This window comes from Falco rusticolus, chromosome 9, assembly GCF_015220075.1.
Source record: "Falco rusticolus isolate bFalRus1 chromosome 9, bFalRus1.pri, whole genome shotgun sequence".
Lineage (NCBI taxonomy): Eukaryota > Metazoa > Chordata > Aves > Falconiformes > Falconidae > Falco > Falco rusticolus.
Genome location: NC_051195.1, coordinates 46,963,514 through 46,982,783, shown reverse-complemented (window position 1 = coordinate 46,982,783; position 19,270 = coordinate 46,963,514). Strand labels below are relative to the sequence as shown.

Here is a 19,270-nt window from a genome sequence, read left to right as displayed (position 1 = left end):
AGTTAGTGCTGAGTAATTGAGTTTTACTGTAAAAGAACGAATCCACAGGAGTGACTGGGAGCAGAGTTTGGGATGTGCTCTTGATATTCCCAGTCATGGCAAATATGCTATCATTTTGCAATGACTGAGGGAGAACCCGTTGCAATGGTCCTTAGAGTTCAGATTGTGGCGTTTGGTTCTACTTTTTCCTGAACTGATTAGTTCCAGTTTTCTCACAGAGGTATCTCTGTCAGATGGAGGATGGCAAGATGAGACTGTCTTACCTAGGAGAGACTGAAAGCAGAGTACAATTTGAAATGGTGATAATTGTTCTCTGCAATTACAGGAAACATTCTTCTGCCTCCCCAGCGGTACGAGTGGGGTCACTGGAGAGCTTTACTAACAGCTCAAGAAGGGAGTTAAGCCTTAAAGCTCAGTTTTACAGGTCTTGATCTAAGGTGTCAAGATTGTTCACATGCAGTCAGTCAAGTAACTTTATTTATGGAGCCCAGAAGCTGGCCTAAAGCTTATTTTTATTCTGGTTTTGTTTGTTTGTTTTTTTGTTATAATGGAATATTGCTCCTTTTCTGGTGTTCTTTAAAGAACTGTTGGTAAAAACACTGTTAAAAATGACAGAAACCCTTTCCCTCCCACCCTCCACTCCCTGAAATCATTGGAGTCAATCATAGTGGAATAAGCAAGACTGGAAATACGTGACTGTTCTTTTGTGATCTCTTTGGTCTGTGATATGAATGTGGTTGAGAAAAAAGCGAGTTTGCACACAGGGAAGGATGCTTCATATTTCAGTTTGTGAGTATGTCTCTTTAGTCTCTTGCTGACATACTTTGATTTGTAGGCTTATGGATGCAAAATAGACACACTTCTGTCTAAAGCCCAAAGCTAAAGCAAACCGAGAAATTATCTCATTATCAGGTGTTACAGATAATGCAGACTGAATGTGTGGAGCTGAATAAATAATGGACCATGCTGGTGTGAACTTTAGATTAGCCCCCTGAGAGTCAAAGGCTGTTTCTGCAGGGAAGATGTAGTATCAGCATATGTCACAAACTGGTGCCTGGAAGTTTCCTCCTAACTGTTGAGCCCTCCAGAGCTTTTTTTGGGGGGGGGTCGCTCTCTGGACTGCAGGTCCTCTGTATCCTGCAGGTCCAAGCTACAGCTTGCTCTGTGGGTGGAGAGAATTCCCAGTAATTCCCAGCCCAGTGCTTTCCTACCCGGTACAGCTGTCAGCCTGGGGCATTGCAGCTCTGGTGTGCAGACTGTGGGACTCTTGGGGTGGCTATGCTCAAGAATTTCTGCAGGAAACACGTTACAGATGGCCAGCAATCAGCCCTGGTGTGAGCTGAGCAACCAGCTCGGAGTGGCTCTCCCTCTCCCTTCGCAGGAGGCGCAGCAGGCAGGCGTGTTGGGTGGTAGGACCTTGTTTCACCTTGGAGTGGCTGTATTTCAGCACTCCTTGTAACAATGAGTAAAAGGGTGGTTTGTGGTACGAGTGGGCACTGCTGTGCTCCCCGCCCGTGCCTGCCTCGGCTGCTGGGTGCCCTTTGTGACCCATACACTTGTCTGCTTGACCAGACTTGTGGTAGTTTGGTTCAGGCTATGAAGGAAGTAAAGGTCTAGGCTGTGACTGGGTCATGAACTTCTCTAGTTGCAACCTGTTCTTTGAAAACCCACGCAGGAACAGGGTGACACGGTGAGCTTTGATGTATATGAGCTTGGAAACCGGAACACTGATCATGCGATTAACACATGAATAGCAGGTGGTCCTTCCAAGACTAATTTGGTCAAGGAACAAAGGAGGTTGTGGGTACAAGGAGTCTCATACTTACCTTTTCCATTGCACGTAATTTGACTGCGAGCCAACTGCTTTATTCCATAAATATGACAGCCTGAGTGAGCTTTTTTGAGCCCTCCCTGCTTAAGCAGCTGGGTGCAATGGTGGTGATCTCGCTTTGAGTTGGGACACCTCTCAAGGTTACTCCTTGAGGCTGAGAGACCCCTTAGCAACTGCACATCTGTGGTAAGTGACTGATACTGCGCATAACCTTGTATCACAGGGCATTAAATTTTTGTATTGGTAACTTTGAATCATTATTATATCCTCTGTGCAGTAAGTAATAGATTGAACCTTGCCACCGGACTTTGTTAAGCCTCACTTTTACAACATCTTACTTCAATAAAACCACTTTTGCGGCTACCTTTGGTGGTGGTTCTTTAAGCAGTCCAAGTCTGCTATGTGACACTCCTGCAGGGACAATTGAGCAAACAAGGGCTTCTGTGTTGTGGTTCATTGCTTTACTGCACAGACTTCCCATCAGCCCTCTGCAGCCAGGGTCAATAGTGCGTACCAAGGAAAAAGTACGTGTCCTTATTGAATCACGAAAAAAGTAACGTTTGCCAAATGCCCAAATATTCCTCGAGAGAGACCTTGGGGCCGAGTTGCTTAGAAGACAGTGGGAAGTGATTCTCCAGTCGTCTTTCACAAAGGTAGCCAAGTACCTACTGTCAGAGTGCCCTGAAGCTCCAGTCTGCAATGGCACACGAAGGTAGACAACCCCAAGGTTAAATAGTCGAGAAGGAGACCTCAAAGGGGCTATGAAGTTCAAAATACTCTGATTCTTGGTCACTGCCAGCACTTGGCCACCTTGCGGTGCTCGGGTGGTGTGATCCTACCAGCGCAGTGGGGGAAGTGAGCCCCCTTTAAAGTCATGCTGGCAAGGAAGAGGAATTAATTTTCAAATGATTTGTTTTATGATGTAATAATTTGAACATTTTAGATTTACATGAGTGGAGCAGCATTTGGCACCTTTACGGCACTTCTCAAAGCATTTTCCAACTGGAGCTAATTAAACCTCACGACATTCTCGGGAGATTGCAGAATAAGTAAGATCTTGGTAATGGTTCAGAATTTAAATTCAGTGGTTTTAAATCTGATATTTTTTTCAAAGCTTTTAGGATTACTTTGCCAAAATATTTTTTTCTCAAGGAGCTGAGATTCTAAAACTTTCTTACAAGCTCAAGGGGAGCCAAGTTACAACTGAGGGAGGGAGGAAGAGGCAGGCTAAACATCGTATTAAGTATATGCAAAGAATAAACTGGGTTGGTTTTTCCCCCCCATTTAGTTTAATTGAAAATCCTGGCATTTTTAATAAGGGGGGTGGGGTGGGGGGTAACAGGGGACGGTGAACTTTCTGCTTCAAGAGTCAAACAAATGGCTTATAATGATATTTGCCAGAAATATTTCATGCTGAGCAGGTACTTGTGAACTTCCCATTGGGGAAGTTTTTCTTCTGGAGTTTTTAATCTTCCCAAATTCATCAGTGCTGGGAGAGATGGATCAGGCTCCAAAATGCATTAAGTCTTCCCTTCTTACTGTCTAGATGGCTATAACTAGAATTTTTTAAATTTTCTATTTCATTCCTTCACACCGATTCCATCCCAAACAGCAAGAGCAGCTGGTTTGTTCCCTGTAATTTTAAAATTTTTTTCTTTCCATGTTTGGGCTTTAAATGCTACTGTTATGCTTACTGGGTTAAAAATGGCCTCAAGGGTAATTAAGAAAATACTAGAAATACTGATTTGGGGGAGTGTATCTGCGGGTCTGGACCCATGCTAACCCCTTTTTAGAACTTCCCCCATGAGTCCTGCTCACTCCAGAACTTTCCAGGTGTTTGAGCAATGGGGGCTCTGGCTGTGCTGCAGATGTAAGACCAGGGATGACAGTGATGGTATGTGCGGTGGCAAAGCTGCCTTGGCCTGTTGTTTAGCCTGTGAATGTGCGAACGAGACTGAAGCGCTGGAGTTTCACCTTGTTAACTCTTCAGAACATGACACCAGCTGGTGTTTTGGGTGCCTGTGAAATTCTGTATGAAACATGCCTCCTACATTAAACTTATTTTTTTAACATGTTGATGGATAGATTGATTGCTTGAGAAGAAAAAGGAAGATTTTTGTGTTATGATGCTGTTGGTGGTGTGATGTGGGGATGTCCTAAATCCTCCTCTGCTGTTTGCACGGGTGCAAATAGTCAGAGCAAGGGCATGGTCGAGGAGAATCAGGCTCTGTGTGGTTGTGCCTCAGAAGCAGCATCGAGAGTTGGGTGGAACACTTCTTTTTACATCCTTGAAGGGTCATTCACCAACAACTTATGAGAGGAGCCAGGAGCACAGCACAGCTGCTAGCTCCAGGGCTTTAACTCTGGTAAGCGGACTGTATTGCCCACCATGGGCATCTGAGTGACTGGAAGGAACTGTCACTTCGCATTGAGGTGCACCTTGATGAATTAGTAGAAGGTGCTGTCTTTCCTTATGTGGAGCTGAGCTTGCAGTGCAGAGCTGTATCGCTTCAGGACACAGTTATGATGCTTCCTAGGAGAATAAACAGGAATATTCCTACTGTGATGGACTTTGTAATTACTGTTATTCTTACGTGGGAAGTACTACAGTGATGTGCAGCAGCATAAAACCCTAAAATAGATGCTGGATGGGACTTGTTCTCCAGTGAGTGGCAAGGTCAGAGCCAGTGGAGGCACAGGCTTCAGAGAACCAGCACAGAGAGGACCCCTGAGACCTAGCTGGAGGTGACCTGGAGAAATATTTGTGTGGATAGAGCAGCCCCTGTCCCCATGCATGTAGGAGATGCTCCTTTCTGCAATCTCAACATAACAGCTGAAGACTCACAGTGGAGGGCTTGAAAGAAAGTGGAAGGAGGTTTCTGCAAGAGAATTATTTGGGCAAGGGTGGATATATTTTTCATTTTCAGTATTACATAGGAAACCATAAGCAACGCTCAAAAATATGGCTGGCACAGATGGCAAAGTTGGTTGAGTGTCAATAGGACAAGAGGAAATGGCCTCAAGTTGTGCCAGGGGAGGTTTAGATTGGGTATTAGAAAAATTTCTTCCCTGAAAGGGTTGTCAAGCACTGGAATGGGCTGCCCAGGGACAAGGTGGATTCACCATTCCTGGAAATGTTTAAAAAAAGCGCAGCTGCGGTGCTTGGCGACATAGTTTAGTGGTGGGCTGGGCAGTCCCGGGTTAAACAGTGGGACCTGATGAACTTAAAGGTCCTTTCCAGCCTAAATGGTTCTATGATTCTGTGAGTGCTGTGGAGTATTGGACTCAATGACAACTAAAGGCTCAGGAATGGCCTATATAAATGTGCATTTGCTATTATTGTTCTTTCTAAATATGTCTCTTGAGCCTTTGCTATCTCCTAGGGAAGAACCGGTTTTCCCAGTTCCTGGAGTGAGCTTTTACCCCAGGACCTCACCATGCCAGTGCCACTGACCCAGGCTGGGATGCTGGATGACCTGGTGCCCCAGCCAGGGGAGCAGCCTCGGGGTTCCTCGAAGGCAGGCTCTGTGCCCTGCCAGACACTCAGCTCACTCCCAGAGCCAGCTCCAAGGGCTGAGCTTTTTGCTTCCATCTGTACAGCTTTAGGATTGGGATTTCCATTTTCCATAACAAGCCAGCTGGGGGTGGCTTGTGGCCCAGTCTGCAGGTGTCAGTGGCAGAAAGGCACTGGAACCAGACTGGAGAAGGAGGAGAGACAAGTCCCTTACCTTAAAGGGCCCTACCTGGCTGAAAGCTCGCTGCAATTCTTCCCAGGGTTCTCATAAATCATTGGGTTTGTTCCTTTCCTTCCTGGGAAGATAGGAAACAGCGTTTACTACCAGTTGTGGAAAACAACACAGCACATTTGCTTTCAGGAACAGCTTTGGCTATTCTGGAGCCTCTAGCATGCACAGATAGCATACTGTTCCAGTGAAGACATTGCTGGAAAATATGAAGCCTTGTTATCTTTCTCCATTTTTATTTAGCCAAACAAGGTTTCCATAGCTCCTGGACAGCTCTGCTGCTGGGGAAAAAAAAAACCAAACACCCAACCAACTCGCATTTCTTCACCTGCCAACTCCCGGCACTAATTTTGTCTTCCTGCTTCAAAGCAGTCATCGTGCCCAGAAAATGTCAGTTCAAAGCGAAGTTTTGTCCAGTAATGAGCCAGTGAAAATTGTTTAGCGTAAGATCTTCTTGTACAGCTCTCAGAACTGTGCTTAGGTGAGAGCAGAGCTGGGCTGTCAGGGTCTGCTCTGAGCTCTCCAGTTGGGTGGCTTGAAATCAAGACTGCATGTGTGTTGCGCTTCAAGGCTAGGCTCCATGCTGGTTTACCATAGGAGTAGCTTTAAGTTAATGTAGATGAAAGGAGCATCCCTGCATCTCCCGCATCTTTCTCAAGCGATAAATTCATCTACTAGGGGAGCGGGAAAAGACGGTGTAGCTTGCCAAGGGCTGTACGAACACGATGCTTTGCTGAGCTGATGCATGTCGGGTTTTGGAGAGCCTCTTGCCCCACTGACCTCCACCCCACACTCCACTGTCTGCAGAGGCTGTGCTCCAAAAATGTGTGATGTTCCCGCAACTGGGTAAGTGTGCAAAAGGGAGCTGCTCCTCTGCCGCTAGCTCTGCTCCTGCCAGCGCTCAGCCTTGTGACAGGGGCTGGAAGGGCTGCATCCTGACCTTGGATGCAGAAGGCTGTAGTAAATCACAGTCTCTAATGCATCCGAGAGCCAACTTTCCCCTGCATGGAAAATACTGTATGTAACACCAAGAGACAAATACCAAAGTCCTTAGCTGGTTCTTTAAAAAAAAAATAAAAATCTCCCATTGGCCCGGGTGAGAGTTTTGCCTGAGTAAGGACATCAAGATTATGCATGCTAATTAAATGAACGACCCATCCCTTCAGAGTCTGCTCTCTGCTGGGAATTCCCCTCTGAGTAACTTGCTCCCAGTGAGGAAAGGAGTTGCATGAAAAATTTCCCAGATGGTGAATCTGTTAGAGAAAATCACAATCTGTTTGTGGCTTTTTCAAACAAAAAAGAGCACAGGAGACACCACGGAATAAATTTGTTGTTGCAAACCATTTGCTCAGTAATGGGGAGAATTTAGATGGGCAAAGAGCTTTCTTTCAGAGGAGTCTTACCTCCCTGCTGCTAAAAATGAGCAATGATTTCAAAAATAAATTACAGCAATGTATATTTTAAAAGCCTGATGCGGTTGCTTTAATGATGCCTGTTCATTTATTCTGACATCAAGGGTGTCTGAAGCTGCCGGGGGACAGTGGCCTCATCCATGCAAAGCTCCCAAGGAACAATTGCAGCTGTGTGTACGCCCGGCTTTGTGTACCCGCCCTGCACAAAGGAGCTGTTTCACACAGAGCCGCCGTGTCCCGGCGAGTCTCCTGCCAGCATCCCGGGGCATGGGGACCCACGCAGCCCCAGGACCCCGGTCCACCCTACTGGATGAGTGCAGGGCTGACCCTAACACTGTCTGTGAGTTGGGGCCAAAGCCAACCCCAGTCGGGGAGGGGGCTTGGGGGTGCAATGGAGCAGCCTTTGGCTGGCGAAAGGCATCTGGGCTGGGGCAGGCGTTGGTAGAGCCCGGCAGCGATCCCAGGCAGGTCCCTGGGATGGACGGGGCCGCCTCGTTGCAGGCTCAGCAGAAGGGAACACACGTGCCTGCCAGCCCCTTGGCAATCGCTGTGCGGAGTGGGAGTGCGGTGAGGTGCCAGGCTGTGCCCGGGGGGCTGTGGGCTGCTGTTCCTTCCTGCCAGCCTCGCTGGAAGGGGACGTTGCCTGGGGAGGGGACCAGTGGGTGGATGGCATTGGGGACCACTTGGATCCCTGCTTCACCTGTCAGAGCCCGAGACACCACTTCACTGCATGCAGCCTGGCTTTGCTGCATTACTGATGTTGCCTGGACACATTGCACTTAGAATCTGAATTTCATAAAAAGCCCTAAGCCAAGAAAAATTCTTCCAAGTTTCTTTTTAATTTAAACTTCAAATACACACTGCTTAATAGTTTCTTGGAAACACAGTTGCTTTGCAGTTACGTGCAATGTAGGCACTGTTACTTCCTTCTTTTCCATGTGACGCTGACTGCAAACGGTCTGGTGGCAAACATGAAACCTGCCGTTGTGCAATGCAGCGGGGCTGGGGCCGAGGCAGGCGAGTGAGGAGCAGCACGCGCAGCTAAAACGGGCTGAACTCGAAACATAAAGTTTTCTTAGCCAAACTGATGGTGAATTCTTGCGTACATTGATGTGATCAGCCCGTATCTTTTTAATAACTTCATCCTTATTGCTAAGAATTACATAAACGTGTGCTTCGGTTTTGCAGGGTTTGGTTTAGGAGAGATTTATGTGCCTTCAGGATTTGTACAACTTGCTGAGCTTCAAGGACTGAGGGTCCATCACGAGGCACAACGGGGACTTGCACGCAGTTCTCCTGTCCTCCAGCCTTTCCTAATGAACCAAGCTGGTAGTGCTGATTTGCCAACAGATTTCCTATTTACTGTTCACCAGAGCATCAGTTGTGACAAATAAACAGAAGAAGGCAGCATTTCACTGAAAGCATTTTATGTACTGATTAAGACACTATACGAAGAGAGCTCCTCTGGGTACACGGCGAGGCTTGATTGCAAAGTAGCTATTGCAGTGCTTAGAGGGGCTGCTCTTAGGGCTTTGCAGCGCTAGCCAGGTCAAAAAAACCACATAAATACACATATTTCTGCAATCTGGCTGTTGAAAGCCAGGGGAGTGCATTCCTCTTTACGATAGCAGGGGGGTGGTTTCCACAGAGATTGTTTGTTTAAATTATGCCTATATTCACACACTGCGAATGCCTTCAGAACGGGATGAATGCGGTGCCTGGTTTGGAGAAACACAGGATAATTTTTATGATCAGTAACGACATGATAGCAATGAGCTACAATACAGGCAAGCAAATTTCACGCTTCGAGGACTGTAACTGCTTGCCAGGGAGGGCAGGAGGGGACTGATGCTGCTTTTTCCATTCTTAGGGAATGGTGGGCATGCATGAAAGGGCTATAGGATTTTTTGTCTCTTCCTTTAAAGCATCAAGCACCAACAAAGAACAGAAGCAAGAACCAAGACCTGAAACCTGGTTATAGCTCGGGAGAAACGTCTAGTTCTGCTGGAGTCAATGGCAAATTCTCAGTGCTTTCAACGAGGTCAGGATTTCACCTTGTGTTCTTCTCAAACAAAACTGCCTGTTCTTGGGGAAATAAATAAAACATTTGAAAGCGATGCTCATAAGGTCAAGTTGCAATGTGCATACGTACAGAAGATGTACATTGCTTTGTGTCAGCGTGTAGCACAAGAAATATGAGGCCAAATCCTGAAGTCCCTCATTTCAGGTCACTGCTGTGGGTTTTTTCTGAGGCTGACTTTGCTGCCGCTGCTGTAGCTCTGGCGTTGCTGCCTTGCTTCCCGGCTTGCACAGAAACACCCTGCTGCCTTTGGGAGCAGCGCGTGGACGGGGCCATCAGGAGGAAGATGGTTTTGCTTTTCCTATGTGAATGGCAAGCACAAGGGGTTGCATTGAGCCGGGAGTGCAAGCTGCACCTCTTTGAGGGGGGGTGTCCAGAATCCCCCAGCATAAGTGTGCGGGGCCAAGCCCTGTGGCTCAGCCCTTTTGAAGAAGCCACCCCACTGCTGCCGGTGGGCGAATGCACTCATCACCCTCAGCTTGTGCTTCACGGCAGTGGACACGGTGCAGTGAAACCACCGAGGACAGAGGTGGGCCGTGGCCAGGTTTGTTTGCAGCCTGCCTGTGACCTTGAACATCATTTACATCCTTCCAGCGCATGATTTGGGGGAGAAAGCAAGGGGCGGGGGCGGGGGCACAGCATCGAAACGTTTGTTCAGCAATTGTTGCAAAAAAAAAAAAAAAGAAAACTTGCTTCAATCTGCAAAGATGCCAACTGAATTTTGTTTTGTTTTGGTATTTTGGAGGCAAGCCAAAAGCAGGATGTTGTGAAGTCTTCAGCAGCTACTGCCTGCTTGTTCCATACCAAGCATAACTTTGTATATATTTTTATCGTCAAACTCGGTCCCACGCATCTTGATGCGCAAACAAGAGCCCTGGCTGCAGGGCTGCTCTTCCAGGGTGCTGGAGGGATCAGAGCCCTTTTCCTTGGCTGGTATCTTAAGCGAGAGTTTCAGGAGCTGGCCTGCAAAGGTAGCTTTTTTTTTTCCCTGCCAGCTGCTAAGAGGAATAGCAAGGGGTTGTTTTCATTGGAGAGGGAAAGGAAAACAAGTTCTGCACCCGTTGGCGTCCCTGCTCCCCGGTCTCAGTCCAGGGGACATTTCAGCATGGTCCTGCCTGCAATTCTGCAAAGGTCGCAGTGGATTTAGGGTATTACTTTTTACACTTCACGTGGGGAAGAGGCACGTTTCTGCTTTGTCAGCAGAAGGGCCCTTCTCTCCCTCGCACAATAGAAAGCCGCCGGGTATAAATAGCCTTTCAAGCCTGTCACCTCGGTGACTTTAATGGCGATGCCCTGATTTAAGCCCTGCTTCCAGAAGATGCTTCAGGTGTGTGCTCTCCCCACGGGACCGAGCACGCATTGAAATTAAACGCCTGTTTAAGAGTCCGTAAGCAGCGACATGCTAAGCCCATGGTTTAGTGCTTTCCAGGGCTGAGACCGGTGCGGGGAGGGGAGAACCAAGGCTGTTGTTGCTGTTGAAGCACTACAACTGTTGCCTTCACAAAGGATCAGTGCTCAGAACAGGGAGACATCTTAAGAGTGTCTGACAAATATATGTACATTCGGGGACCGCGAGCCTTGAATTCATAATACGGTGAAAGGTATTGAACATGACAGAGCTCCGCAGAGGATAAAGCCGGTGCTATACCTGCCTGCCTCAGCAGGACGGGCTCGAACAAGCTCCTGGCATCTCCGGGGGGGGATGGCAGCTGCTAGCGGGGGGCAGGATGGGTGCTCAGCACCCAGTGGGCACAGGGGGGATGGGTGCTCTCTCCTGTCCCCCTTGGTCATCTCCTGCCTCTTCATGGAGAGCTTCACAGCTCACTTTCGTCAGTGTTTTCCAGCGCTGACCGCATCGCAGCCCCAGTATCACCTGGGGTCAGTAACCGTTATTAATTTAATAATAATAATTAAATGCTTTATCTCCAAACATTTAACGTGCGGGCTGGGCTGGGTGCAGAAGCCCAACCCAAGGAGACCTGTGTCATGAAAAGCTGGCCAGAAGCACCGTGATGGGGTGGCCCAGTCCCACCTCTTCCCTCACCCCTTTGCCCTGCCTGCATCCCATTGCCCCTTTGTTCCTAAGAAAAGCATCCGAGGTGACTATGGATGCCTTTTTAAATGCTCATCGTCACATTATCCATCAGATACATATTTACAATCATTCATTAAATTAGGATGTACGTTTCATTCTTCTTTCTTAGAATATTAATGCCTACTCCTGGCTGAAATGCCATATGAATATTCATTAAAAAATCAATCAATTCCTGTGCCAGGAATGATGTCATTTGAGCAATAACTGAAGCAGTAATCGAGCATGCTATGAAAAAACGATGAATGCCATCAGATCTAATGTTTATTGAACTCCGTGTGGGTAAATCACAGTAGGTTTTTTTCCATGCTGTTGTGTGCATTAACTGGTGCTCCAGTTCCTCCTGCCTGGTGCCAGTGAGCCCAGCCCAGCCCGGCCAGGAGCGGGAAGCACCTCGGAGCAGGTACGAGACATCCCACGGCAATGGATGAGTCTGGGGGCCGGGCGGGCCGTCACATTGCTGCAGAGCTCCTAATGAAGAGCGGATTAGAGATTTGTCTTATCACAATGGGAAACAAAAGCTCTCAAAACTGTTGTGGGAAAACTGGAAAATTAATAGGCTGAAGTCTTCTTTCCAATAGATCTTGGGCTGGTGAAGCTCTTTCTCATCACTTAGAGCATTGTCCTGAGGGAGTTGAAGGGATGGCTTTTCTTGGGTTGTCCTCTGTTTCTAACAGTGGAGCTACCTGGGCAAATACAGAATAAAGATTAACGATGCACTTTTGGAGGGATCATTCTGTTTCCTCGAATCAAGACTTTCTCACCGATAGCAAAGGAGCCACGCCAGTGCACAGGCTCTGAGTGTGGCTCCCGTGATAAGATCACGCTCTGGTGGTGTGGGAAACATTAAGAGTTTTGGCTTGACTTAAGCAGCAAGAGTCGCTCTGGAAATCTTTTGTGTGCGATGCACCAACCTTCTAAGAGAGGTCACTGTCAGGAGCTGCTTTTTGCCATAGCTGCCATTTTAAAATCCTCCATCAGGTCTGCAGAAAAAATTCCATGGAGCATTTGTCCTGGGAGGAAGTTGGTTTAATTGTAACTAAATGTATTTTCAAAGATTGTTAGATGAGATTTTCACCCAAAGAAATCTACATTTTTCCTTTGTATTTCACTGAGGTAGGAGAAGGAGGCATCGAAGTGCAACAAATTTTTCTTCTTTTATTTTTTCCTCCTCCTGATTTCTGCCAAAAGAGATACTAAAATAGCCTGAGTTTAAAAAATGAGCAAAACCTTGCTTGGCACTGACAGCCCACCATCAGTTCTGTTCTGCCGGGAGCAGCATGCGCTCCTGGCTGCATCCACAGTGCTTCAGGGGCTGCTGCGTGTGCTCAGCTTATTCCTCGCAGGAGTTCAGCCCTGGGAGTGACCAGAGCACTAAGAGGCTCCTCCAGAGCACCAAGGAGAATTAAAATGTATTTTCTGATGGGACTCGGGGGTGCTGGAGTCATTCTTGCTAGGTGATGAGATGCCACATTTCCAAAGAGCAGAAAATCTAGACACAATTGTCTCCTCAAAATCTCTCTGTGTTATGCTGGATGCTCCTGATTTGGCAGTGCAGAGGTCAGGTACAGCACGGCTGCCCGGGAGGAACGCCTGGGAGGAATGCCAGTGTGGCCACCGTGCCACCAGCAGCTCTGGAGTGCAGTGGTGGGCTCGGCGAGCTGCCATCGGATGAGCCCAGCAGGCAAATAGCTGGCTCCTCTTGTTTTCCTGAGTATTTGGGGGGGTGTGTGCCACGTTTGATTGTAATTTACACCCAGCCAGCCCCTGCAGAGCATCCTCTACCTATATTGTTATGTGTGAAAGGCACCTCGTGGTGCAGGGCATCTTTCCCATTCGTCATTTCCCTGCCCTGTGTGTCTTGCAGCTGAAAGGCAGATGTTTGATCCTATAATTTGCTGGGCACTTCCCAGTTCCCACGCTCTCCTCTCCTGGGAGAGGCTGGGCTGAGCGGGCAGAGGAGGTGGCAAAGGAGCTGACAGTTGGGCGCTCTTCTCTCAGGACATTCTCACAGCATGTTGGAGCTAAATTTTTAGGAAATTTCACAGTCATAAGACATTCAGATTCTTACTCTGAGTTATCACTTGATCGTTCAGAAGATCACCTTGATCACTCAGAATAAAAATCCAGACTATCCCATGTCCAGCAGCACTGTTTCAGGAGAGAACCCAGAGCTGCGGGGAGGCAGGGCTGCTCCAGCCCCTCTTCCCACTCTATCCTCACTGGCCCTCACTGGAGAAGACTGGTTTAGCTGTCCATATGCTAACATTAATAGGCAAAATTTTCAGTGGGTGTCAGTGTGGCTGTTAGCCTATTTCCAGTGGTGAAGGAGCCGCTTCCCAGTGGTACCTGCCGGTGACACCAGTCCCAGGGCTCCCGGCATAGCAGGAGCGGGGCTTGCTGCCCTGAGAGCCAGAGATGCCCACCTCCACCTCCAGCACCAATGCATGGATCCTGGCTCTGACCGCAGAAACTTGCTGCATCAGCCCCGTCACAGATGCTTCAACCCAAGATGTTCTGCTACGGAAAGGAAGGGGAAACCCAGAGCGATTATGCCAGTCTCATTTACGCACCTAGCTTAGAAAAATTAAATGCCTGACTTGGTCTCGAGCAGTTTCACACTCTTATTGAGGGCGTCATCATCTCCTGCAGAGCAGAAATGCAGCCACCTCGTCCCCTTTCCACCTGGCGAGAGTTATTTGCCCCTCCAAGGGTGACCGAGCTCCTTGATGTAAGGCATCTTGCTTGTGTTTCTGTGCATCTAAATCCCAACATGGTGTGGGCTGTAAGAGCATCTCTAGGGAGAGGCTGAACACATTTATCTGCTTAGCTGTCAACTGAGTGGTCAACTTTAAATTAATTCAAATGATTATCCAAGAAGGGCTTTGAAAAAGCGATGGTTGTATCAAAGAAATGAGCCATACTATGTGAGAAGCCTGAGATAGTCTACAGGGAGTTTTGGTTTGAGATACGTCCCAGTCAGTCCTGTGCTGGCAGAGTGTGTACTCACACAGCCAAGTGAAAGGTGATGCATCTGGGGAGCAGAAACCATGGGCACACCAGAAAGGGAAAGCAGTCAGCCAGAGAAGGGCTTGTACAGTCCCGTGAACTGTGCCAGTTCAAGTTCAATACAATTTCTGAGCAGTAAAGGCAATTAAATATCAAGATTATTTACAAAAAGAGGTTCTATCCTCCAACACGTTGAGTCTTGCAGATGAATGTAGATATTTTTCTGAAAAAATTATTTTAATGCTGCTCCTGAGAAAACATTCTGCAGCCTGTGTCTGGGGAGGTGGGGAACCTTCCTGCAGCAGAACTGGCAACTTCAGCTACGCCAGGGCATTTAGTACCTGCCCATGGATTAACCCAGCCAGAGCAAAAATGCCTCCTGGGACTGGGTTTTCCCTTCTGCTTGCACACTCACCACACCTTTCCATGATAAATAGCTATTCAAACAGGCCAACACTGTGTTATTTTTGTTGCTGTCCCACTCTCACCTCGTGGGACCCAGCTGGAAACAAGCGGTGCCATCCCTTCTGGAGCAATTCTCATGGCAGGATCTGAAGGACTTCTCTGTTTACAAACGAGTAAAGCCATTTTACATGCAACCTTGTCCCAGTTTAGTTAGGACAACACGACCACCTTGGAGACACTCTCATTTCTGTTTGTTTTAACATATTCCTAATCATTTTAACGTAAAACGAATAAGCCTGGTTGTAGTTGAAGTAGCACCGTTTGCACCGTGACAACTGTGTGGCATAGGGTGATGCCCGAGCCTTGCGTAAAGAATGTAAAGATCTCAGAACTTTATTTATTTATACAAAATAACAATGCTAACATCCGATTCCATCACATGGGCTCGCTCAGAGCAATGTCATATCCCATGAGCGGCTTCGTCGTGTTGCTGGGGATGCTGATGTGGGAAAGCCCTGCCCAGAGGAGTGAGGTGGCAGAGGCTGTAGCGGTGTTTCCCATTTTCTGGTTGGCATGACGTGAGCTGGAGCCGACAGAGGGTTGGGATAACTGGGGCTGTCACCCCACGCTCAAAGCTGGAAAGGAGAATAGCTGGCAGAGAAAAAATAACTGGGCTGAACAGGCACCAAGGACAACAAGTGAAAGGCTTCCTTGGCCAAAAAATTGTCTTCCTGGGTCCTGCAGCTTTGGCTGAGCAAAGATTTCAGGGACTGGTCCCAATATGCAGTGTTGGCACCCCGTCCCTCCTCCAGTATGATGGGTGACTGGAGGGCGCAGCGAACACGCCACTTGTCATCCCATCATGTCCCATCACGCCTGGCAATTGCAATTACTAATGTTACAAGTGGGCTGCGATGGCAGTTATCTGCCAGGGTCATGGTCTGGTTCAGAGAGCTCAGACACCGTCAAAATGCCAATTCTGAGCCCTGGGCCTCCCAGGAGATCTCTGCGGGGCTGACATGAAAACATTGCTGGGCTGGAATGAGACCCTCCGTGACCCAGGAGAGATTTACTGCAGCAGGGTTAAAGCTTTCCCAGTGAAATACATGCCGGCAAGGCTCCCTAATGGGAGCAGAGTGTAATTCTGGAGTGGGAAGTGAAATGAAGACACCACAAAGCGGTCAAGGAGCAGAGGGAGCAAGAGACTAACGAGGCAGAGCCAGCAGATAAATTCCCGGGATGGTCACAGGTTGTCATTTAACCTCTTTATCTCCATTTTCCAAAGGGAAAGGCAGGTGGAATATCTGCCTTCAGACCCGTTTTGAGCTTCATGGCTGAGAGGTGTGTTTCTAGGCAGTTCCTGCTCTGTATGGCCAGAACCCATGTATCCTCCCACACCACTGGGCTCTGCTACGCTGATTGCAGCAAATCCCCCAAGGAACCAACCCTTTCCTCACTTACGGTGTTTTAATTGTCTACAAGGACATTAAAGATTGTCTCTATTCTTGCAGGCTGGAGCACAACAAGCAAAACTCATCATGTGGTGAAGTCCACTTGGTGGGTACGATGAGGAGAGGAAAAGGCAAATCCCTTTGCCATAAGTATGTAAATGAGGGTTTGTGATACCTTTATTTTTTTTTTTTTTTGGTCATTTGCTGCTATTCATGATGGTATGTTAATCCCAATAAACTTTATATGGCTGTAATATAGCTGCTGTGTCATCTCCTCTCTCCTATGAATACCAATTACACTGAAGTGTTAGCTAAATGTACCATCAAAGTAAAGGTTTCTGGTAGCGAGTAATTTTACCAGCTTGCCTTGTAGTTCACAGCACAGCACAAATAGTAGTTGCATGTGTTAGGCTGGGTAGATAATACTGCTTCTACCTACAAAGGAAACTTTTGTCCCAGTTACAAAAATTCATCTTAATATGACAGCTGATCTGCTTTGCAAAGTCCTCTGAAGGATTGCTGCCGAAAAATGAGTCTTTCAAGGCAGACTTTAATTTTTGCATTTTTTCCAGCATCCTTTTCCAGCCCGGAGCTGGGACGTGGTGATTCCCGCAGCCGCAGAGTGCCGGGGAGCAGGCCAGCCTGGCTGGTGGCAACCTCGGCCCTAGCACCGGCCACCCCGGCAGCGGCGCCTCTGGAGGTAGGAAGATGAGGAAGACCTTGCAGGTCTTGTTCATGACTTAGTTTGCTGGAAAGTCGCGTCTGCACAAAATAAATTTGTCCTCTGGTTTCTGCAGAGCTTGGTGCAGCAGTGCTTTGCCGTGGGCTCCCTGACAGCTGGGACGCTGGTACCCAGCCAGGCCGGCTCCCTTGCACAGGCATTCAGAAATACGACTGGAAAGCAAGATGCAAAGCGTATTTGAACCATCTTCAGCGTCCTCAAAACCCAGAATTTGCAGAAGGAACAAAACCTCTAACGCTTTGCAGGCAACAGCTAACGTATAACTGAAAAGCTGCAGCCAGGAAGGGTTAAACGGACGTGGGATACTGCGGGATTGTTTCTTCTGCCTGGGTAAACTACTGTTCTGCTGGAAAAAAAAAAAAGAAAAAGTTAGCTTTTCTCCTGCAAGAATGTAAATGTTGGGTATTTTATCAAGTGATTTCTTCAGCCCTCAAGCCATTCTTCAATTTGAAATGCTAGTTTAAAAAAAATGCAGGGAAGAGAGAGAAAGAAAGAAAATATTTTCATCAGCCTAAGAACACTTTGCAGACATTATGGAAAATGTTGCCTATTTTGTTTCCTCTAGTCAGTGAACCAATCTTTTGCATTAAAATCAGCATAGTAGTAAATAAACATGTTTTCTCTAGCCCTGGAGCCATTCTGAGACATCAAATGGTACTTAAGAAATGTTTCTTTCTCCATCACAGAACATTTTTACAATGTCCATGGCTGAAGGGAGGGAAGAGGCTCTCCCGGCTGAAGCATTAGCCGCCTTTCTGCTCTCCGTGAGTGGGGGGAGGCCCTGGGCAGAGCTCGGATTTTCTGTCCCACTGAAGCACTTGGGAAGAACAGGAGTTTCCCAACTGTGCAGCATCTCCCAGCTGCCTGTGGATGCAGCTGGGTTTCCCCTGGAGCTCGGAGAGGTGCCGGTGGCTTCCCAAATCCACGCCACCGACTCCCATCCCTGCACCGAGCCCGAGCTCTGCTGGAAAACCTGGGCAGCCAGTGGAGCGTCACTGGGGTCATGTCCCCGCATCCTCTGTGAGATGGGGATGCTCCAGTGTGGGCTGTGGTCCCTCAAGGAGGGACAAGGGGAGAGCGCTGGCCATCCCCATGGGGATGCTCGCCCTGAGGAGCAGCGCTGCAGCCCTATGAGCTGGATGCAATGGTCCAGCCGGGGACACACGGGGCACCCCCAATGAGAGGGGGAACTCCTGCAGGAAATATTCCACGTTTTTGTGCCGGAAGGGAGCTCAGCGGCTCCACTCTGCCCAGAAAGTGGCTAAATGGGCCCCCAGTGCCCCACTCCTGGGCGGGTGTCCACGTGGGTGCTGAGGCGTTTGTAGCATCGCGTTGAGATGCTTCAATGATAAACGAGGGAGGGGAGCTGGGAACAGCGCGTGTTGCGGGCAGTGTGATCCCGTTCCCTCAGAATTTTGGGACATATTTCTTATGCATCATTTCTAAAAAAAAAAACAAACCCCAGCCGATTTTATCTTGTGCAGCAAAGAAAATGTGTTTGTCCTGACCTGACACTGTTTTTTAAAGTGTCAAGTGCTAATGAAATTCCTCAGCCTTGAGCAGATCTAGGCATCCAATGTTGATTTTTAAAATATGGGGATATTTTGCTGCAGATTTTAAGGCAGCCTCGAAATGATAAATGTTTGGGAGTGTGAGAGAAACTTCCAGATTCAAAGAAGTTCTGACACAATCTTGCATGCAAAACAGACAGAAAGAGGCTCATGCTTTAAAGAGGTTTTTTGTTATTCCTTTGAAATTTATTTAGAAGACGTAGGGCTAACACTGCGCATTTTAATCATGCAAATAGGTTTGCTGATTTTAATATTTTGGGCTTAAAGAAGCAACAAAGCGAAATGACTTTTTTTTTTTTTTTTTTTTTGAAGCTGGAAGATGAAATTTGGAATGGAAATTTGCCTGCAAGTCTCGAGCAGTTCCACCTCAGATAACTCCGCTTTTGTCTGTGACACTGAAAAAAGGCTTTTGCCTGCAGGAGGAAGGTAGGGAAGGCGGGAGTGGAGCTGGAGCAGCCCGGGAATCTCGGGCTCTGCACTTTTGCTGGATTTGCTGGGTTCATCTTCCTCTGCCACTAAAATCCGGGCTGCGAGACCCCCGCAAACCAACCCCCCGCAGGCCAGGTTTTGCTGGGGGTGGGAGCTCTGTGCCCCTGTGGGCTTCCCCTTGAGCTCGCCATGGGCCGTGGGTGTGCAGCATCGCTGCTGGCCTGTCTCCTTGTCCACTTGGAGCGGTTACACCTCCCGAACAGCACCCGTCACCCTGGCCCCTCGCCCACCCCCTCCCTGAGCACGGCAGCTCCTGCACGTGGTGGCTGCAAGGAGCATCCCTTGGGATGCAGAATCCCTTGGGATGCAGCCAGTGGGATGCAGGGATGCCCTGGCCCCACAGAGCCGAACCCTCACCCACGTGCAGGGCTCAACACGTGCACCGATGTTTCTAAAATCAGGGTGGAAATGAGCAAAGGGTGGCAGGGCTGGCGTCTGCGATGGC

General features: G+C 48.2%; 1 long non-coding RNA gene across 1 annotated transcript; it reads left to right on the top strand.

Moving 5' to 3' along the window:
- Window positions 1–8,677: 8,677 nt before the first annotated feature.
- Window positions 8,678–19,067, top strand: LOC119153237. The gene is made up of 5 exons (XR_005106092.1): window positions 8,678–9,027; window positions 16,084–16,173; window positions 16,596–16,723; window positions 16,821–17,095; window positions 18,649–19,067. It is a non-coding gene; the product is annotated as an uncharacterized LOC119153237 (long non-coding RNA).
- Window positions 19,068–19,270: the final 203 nt, after the last annotated feature.